Source organism: Asparagus officinalis, chromosome 2 (assembly GCF_001876935.1).
Source record: "Asparagus officinalis chromosome 2, Aspof.V1, whole genome shotgun sequence".
Taxonomy (NCBI): Eukaryota; Viridiplantae; Streptophyta; class Magnoliopsida; order Asparagales; family Asparagaceae; genus Asparagus; species Asparagus officinalis.
This window is the reverse complement of record NC_033795.1, coordinates 15,142,878-15,149,547: the sequence shown is the minus strand read 5'-3', so window position 1 is coordinate 15,149,547 and position 6,670 is coordinate 15,142,878.

Below are 6,670 nucleotides of genomic sequence, written 5' to 3'. Positions count from 1 at the left end.
CGCTTATTGGCATGTCGAGAGAAGGCTTCATGCATAAGGAGGAGTTTCCTGAGGATGACAAGTTCATCCCTAAGAAACCTATCAATAAGAAGAGTTCAGTCTTAGAGTCTCGGATGGCTCAGTCAAGAGAAATGGAGCAATTCTCCCTTTCTAGGGATGATGAGATCCTAGGGGTGATTCCTAGCGTCGGCCTCCACCAAGCCCTTAGGGGCTATTTGCTTCGGGGGGACTCTAATGAAGCAAAAGCTATTCTCTCGAGTTGATTATGCCCAAAGACTTCATACGAATCTTGAAAGGACACTAGAGAACAAGAGAAATGCTAAGGAGGCGGCCGAAAGAAAAGTTGCCATTTTGGAAGCTGAGCAGGAGGTTTGGAGCCGCAGTGAAAGAAAATAGTGTTGGGAGTTGGAGACGAGGGAAAGCATGATCCAGGGGCTTCAGGGGCATCATGCCAAGCAATCAGCCATTGCCAAACTAAAGGAAGAGATTGGCCATTATCAGCACGAGATCATTGAGCATGATGGCTAAATCAAATATCTGGTTGAAGAGGTTGAAGGCGAGAAGTAAGCGAGAATAGATGCTCAGGAATGCGCTCGATCTGATCACTTGGCTGCTAAGAATCTGAGGCTCGATCTCGAGGAGGAGCGGTCAGCCCACAAGGCATCTCTAGACCATCTGATCCCTAGAAGCTCGTCTTATTTTTTTTAGAGTCGGAGACTTATAAGGCGGAGATAGTGGAAAAATACCACTCTGGTTCTCTAGGCAAAGTGGAAGTGTCATTAGCTTACAAGGCAGTTTTCAACTACCTTTTGGCTTTACTCCCTCCCGAGTCTCGGCCAACCCCTAATTGCATTTATTACCCCTCCCTCATCTCTAACTATCTTGATATTTTAATGGACATAGGGACAAGGGGAGGGGGAATAATGTTAGATGTGGGGGATGGGGACGAAGGAGACGAGTCGGAATACCTCCAAAGCGAGTTTGCTCCTACTGCTATTCAGCCTACCCCTACTCCTGAGTCGAGTATCGCTCTTCCAAATCCGACTCCTGACTCGAACCAAGCTCTGTGAAGATGTATTTTGTATCTCCCCCCTTTTTATAAATATAAATATAAATAATGATGTAAAATTTATGAGATATGAATGAAAATTTTGAATTATTTGCCTTTCCCATTTGCGTATGCTTGTGTTATTTTGTTCATGTCTTTCTTTATAGTTTTGCTTCATTGAGGAGATTGGTTGTTTAAAATTAACCAGCTCTTTGAGTTGAGATGACTCTAATAGGAGCAGAGCGTGTGGTGATTTGATTTTGTACTGCACGTAGTGGTGATAGCGTGCCTTGGTTTTATTCAAGTAATTAATACCAAGGTCTTTTTGAGTCGGACGAGCAAGGCATGCCTTGGTTTTATCCTAGGAGGGTACCAAGATCTTAGGTAGAGTACCTTGGGCTTAAGTAGGTGCTAAGGTCTTTGAAGTTAGAGTTGATCGAGTTGATGATGTGCCTTGGTTTTATCCTAAAAAGGTACCATTGTCTTTTGGTACATGCCTTAGGCTTAGGTAGACGCCAATGTCTTTCTAACTAAGTTGATAATACACCTTGGTTTTATTTTGAAAAGGTACCAAGGTCTTTTTTTATGAGTCGACTCGATGGGCCTCATGCCTTCGGTTTCTTCGCAATGACACCAAGGTCTTAGGGTACATACCTTGGGCTTAGGTGGATGTCAAGGTCTTTCTGTCGAAGTCAACCCAGTTGATGATGAGCCTTGATTTTATCTGAAAAGGTACCAAGGTCTTTTGGTTGCGAGTCCACTCAACTGGGCCTCATGCCTTGGGTTTATTCGCAATGACACCAAGGTCTTAGGGTATGTACCTTAGGCTTAGGTGGATGCTAAGGTATTTCTGTTGTAGTCGACATAGTTGATGATGTGCCTTAGTTTTACCTGAAAAGGTACCAAGGTCTTTTGGTTCTGAGTCGACCCAACCGTTCCTTATGCCTTAGGTTTATTCACAATAACACTAAGGTCTTAGGGTACGTACCTTGGGCTTAGGTAGATGCTAATGTCTTTCTGTCAGAGTTTGACTAAGTTGATGATGTGCCTTGGTTTTACCCTGAAAATGTACCAAGGTCTTTTGGTTGTGAGTCGACTTGACTGGGCCTCATACCTTGGGTTTATTCGCAATGACACCAAGTTCTTAGGGTACATGCCTTGGGCTTAGGTGGATGTCAAGGTCTTTCTATCGGAGTCAACTGAGTTGATGATGTGCTTTGGTTTTACCCTGAAAAGGTACCAAGGTATTTTTATTGCGAGTCGACTCGACTAGGCCTCATGCCTTGAGTTTATTCACAATGACACTAAGGTCTTAGGGTACGTGCCTTGGACTTAGGTGGATGCCAAGGTCTTTCTGTCGGAGTCGACAGAGTTGATGATGTGACTTAGTTTTATCCTAAAAAGGTACCAAGATCTTTTTATTGCAAGTCGACTCGACTGGGCCTCATGCCTTGGGTTTATTAGCAATAACACTAAGGTCTCTAAGGTACGTGGGCTTAGGTAGATGCTAAGGTCTTTCTGTTGGAGTTGACCGAGTTAATGATGTGCATTGGTTTTACCTTGAAAATGTACCAAGGTGTTTTGGCTACGAGTCGACTCGACTGTCCTCATGCCTTGTGTTTATTCACAATGACACTAATGTCTTAGGGTACATGCCTTAGGCTTAGGTAGATGCCAAGATCTTTCTGTCGAAGTTTGACTAAGTTGAAGATGTGGCTTAGTTTTACCTTGAAAAGGTACCAAGGCCTTTTGTTGCGAATCGACTCAACCGTGCCTCATGCATTGGATTTTATTCGCAATGACACTAAGGTCTTAGGGTACGTGTCTTAGGCTTAGGTGGTTTCCAAGGTCTTTTTTTGCGAGTCGAATCGACCGTGCCTCATGCCTTAGGATTATTCGCAATGACACCAAGGTCTTAGGGTACGTGTCTTGGGCTTAGGTGGATTCCAAGGTCTTTCTGTTGGAGTTGACTGAGTTAATAATGTATCTTGGTTTTACCCTGAAAATGTACCAAGGTGTTTTGGTTGCGAGTTGACTCGACTGGGCCTCATGCCTTGGGTTTATTCACAATGACACCAAGGTCTTAGGGTATGTACCTTAGGCTTAGGTGGATGCTGTAGGCTATCTAAAAATCACAATAGATAGCTGATTCCCCATTAAACACCGATGATGGAAGTTACAATCTGACGACTTTCAGAAGGCTACAATTTGAAAACTTTTACGTAGATCGATGAAGGTTACTATTTGAGTCAAAAGTCGGTTCTGTTGAGGAATTCATTATAACTTTGTTTGATTACAACAAATTCAAAAGAATAATCTTTTTATAAGACTTTTTTCTACACAACAAAATGAAAATTACAACTCTTGAGAAACAAACACAAAAATCGTCTATCGATCTTTGTTTTCGTGGGACTTTGCCTGTGCCGGGAACGCTTTGGTTCGTGGACCGCCGAATCACAGATCGTGAAGGGGGGTTTACTGGTTCTGACTTCATTTATCGAAGCGAGAAATTGAAACGATATCTTATCGAAGTAAGATAGTCGCTCTTCTTAAAATCAAGTCAAAGCTTAATTTCAAGGCGTTGTATGAAAACTCAAATCTGCTCTCTCTGCTCTGGAATGCTCGAAAATATGCTCGATCCTCATCAGCAATGACCCTAGGGGGTATTTATAGCCTCTGGAGTTCATAACTGAAAAAACTCAACAAACGATGAAATCAGACTGGCGAGACAGTGTTTACTGTCTCGCTGGGCGAGACAGTGTTTGCTGTCTTGGCCCGTGAGACAGTAAATACTGTCTCGGAAACAGTAACCGCAGGCAGTTTTCGTTTTAACTGCCTTCCCACGTTTCAAACTCCATTATTTTGACAGTTATTCACGTGATTTTCGCCCACGATGTTTCCCACATCCCTTGGCAGTTAATGGACACGTGTAGGGCAGTTACGAAGGTAGTTTTGAACATTTCAACACTGTCTCGCTGGCGAGACAGCAAAGCCTGTCTCGCTGGCGAGACAGCAAAGCCTGTCTCGCTGGCGAGACAGTTCATTCCTGTTTTGATTTTCAATATGAGTTCCCTTTGAGTGATCTTCTTTATGTTCGGGATATCTATTAGTATTTTTTGACGCCTACAGATACCCCCTCCAAAGTATTCCAGACGCATTCTTTTATAGAAGAGTCTGGGATACTTTGGATAATATAGGTTTCACTTACGATCCCTTCAATGCTCGGCTGAGTAGATCGTGTGGAAGGACTTGTAAATGGCTTCAATGCTTGATCTCTTCTGTTTTTAGTCTATTCAGTTCTTCGTAGAATAGCTAATGTCTTCCCGGCGTCGCGTTTATCGCTTGACCGTTGTCGAGATTTTGAATTGAAGTTGGTATTTGCTCTTGTGGATTCAGCTTTTATCACTGCATTGATATATCCATTGAGAGCTCATCAGGTTATCCTTAAGAATATTCAAATTAATATTCTCCAGAAACTTCCTCTTGAGGGTAGGAATACAGTTTAGACTCGTGTACCCATTGGAGTATCCATCTGTATTACACTTGGCTTTTGGCCAAGAGAGTTTTATGTCTCGCTGGGCGAGACGGTGTTTTCTGTCTCGCTCGGCGAGACAGAGTTGTCTGTCTCGCTCGGCGAGACAGAGTTTTCTGTCTCGCTCAGCGAGACAGAGTTTTCTGTCTCGCTCAGCGAGGCAGCTGCTATATAAGTCGGGACTTAGGGTTTTAGGGCTTTTTCACGTCGATTTTTTGGCGATTTTCAGGCGATTTCTTGGGCGATTTTCGACCAGTTTTCTTCTATTTCTTCTCCTTTTTGTTGCCGACTTGGGTGGTGCTTCGTTTGGGGAGATTCCAGCCGGATTTCAAAGGTCTGTTCATCCTCTTTCTCCAAAATTTTGACTTTCTTCAACTGTGACTGTGCATGCCTTGTTTCGGTTGTATTTGCCCTATTTTTTATCGATTTCATGTTCAAAATCTTAGCTTTCCTCTTGGGTTTCAATGTAGATCCCATACTCATAATGTCACCGCGACGATCCCGCGCTTCCCGAGGCCGTTCGACTGCCCAGAGCCCTGAGGAGACTGCCCCTGCTGTGATCTCACGTGGAGGTATATCTTTTTCACTCTTTCACGAATTTAAATACTGTATTTCGTCAGTTCCATATATATATACTTGCATTTGCTTGCAGATCCTAATTTGTATCCTTTGAGATACCCTCGAGAAGAGCCGGTATCCTCCTTTGAGGGGATCGACGCTTAAAAGTGTTTGTTTTGCTTTGACAAAACACACTTCAGAATACATAGGGGCGATTTCATATCATCCCACGTGTATTGAAAGGTTTTGGTATGCCGTTATAATGCCCGTGCATAGTAACGCATATCTCCTTTATACATGTGGTAGATGGAAAATCGTCACACCTACTATGAGATGGCGACTATATCTTATGAAGTAAGATATACCGTTTTCTCTAAAATTTTAGGACTACACTTACACAATTTATGTGTATGTTTCTTTTATCAGTCCGATTTCCTTCTACCACTTTTGCTGCTGATGTGGTTACTGGCCGGAGTAGCGTGACCCACTCTTATTATGAGGGGATCCCGTTAATTGAATCATCTCCCCAGTTCAAATCTAGCTATAGCGAAAGTGCTAGAGAATTAATCCAGCGAGGTAGTTGTCGTGTTCTACGACGGTTAATCACAGATGCGACCTTGATTTCGGAGCAAGACTCGAATCAATGTATAAGGAAGCCAGATTTCTTGTTTGGTGATTTGGTGAAAGATCCGGAGATTGCTTTCTGCAAGTTTGCGCAATAGTTGTACCAGAGTGGGTCATCATTCTTATATCTGCCTTTTATCCCCCGAGATCACTCGCTATTAAAGTTCAGGAACCTATCAGTTGGACGTGAGATGTTCTGGAGGTTAACTGAAAACCACGAGCGTATTCATTGTGGTTTCATTGGGAAGGAAGCCACCCCAGGTTCCAATGAAAGAGCTCTCTGGCAACTTAATTCGCCCACTCTTGAGTAGAGTGTCGAAAGTCGCCACCACCTGGTCTTCTTTGAAACCATATTGCCGCTGGGGGCATGGTTCAAATTGCCTGGGTTTAGGCTTTTGGGCGGCCTTCGGCCCCGGGGCGGTGTCGACTGCCATGATTTCTTTTCCCCTCGACCGAGGAGGATTCTTTGGCGCCGTTGGCTCCGCTGCTCCCTTTTTGGACTGCGGCTCTTCGGCCTCCAGCCTCTTGATCATATTTTCAACTTGCTCGCCTTGGCGAACAAGCTCCTTCCAAGTCTGGGTCTCTACTACCCCTATTTTGGACAGGACCAGGATGACCCGATATGTGTTAAACCGTTTTGGGCGAGAGTTAGCAGAATTAGGGTTGGATGTCCCGGTCCGTGCCAGCATGCATGGCATGCAGATTAGTGTAGGTCATTTCCTCTGTTTGTTAGAGATCTACAACCCGGACACTAATACATTCTTTACCAAGAATGGGGAACTCGGACTACCACTACATGAAATGATGCAGGTATCTGGTTTGCCCATGGGCGATGTTCCCTATCAAGAGTTCTTTCCAACCAGTAATCAGCTGAACAAGATGAAAGATAGCTCAACTGTGACTCATGA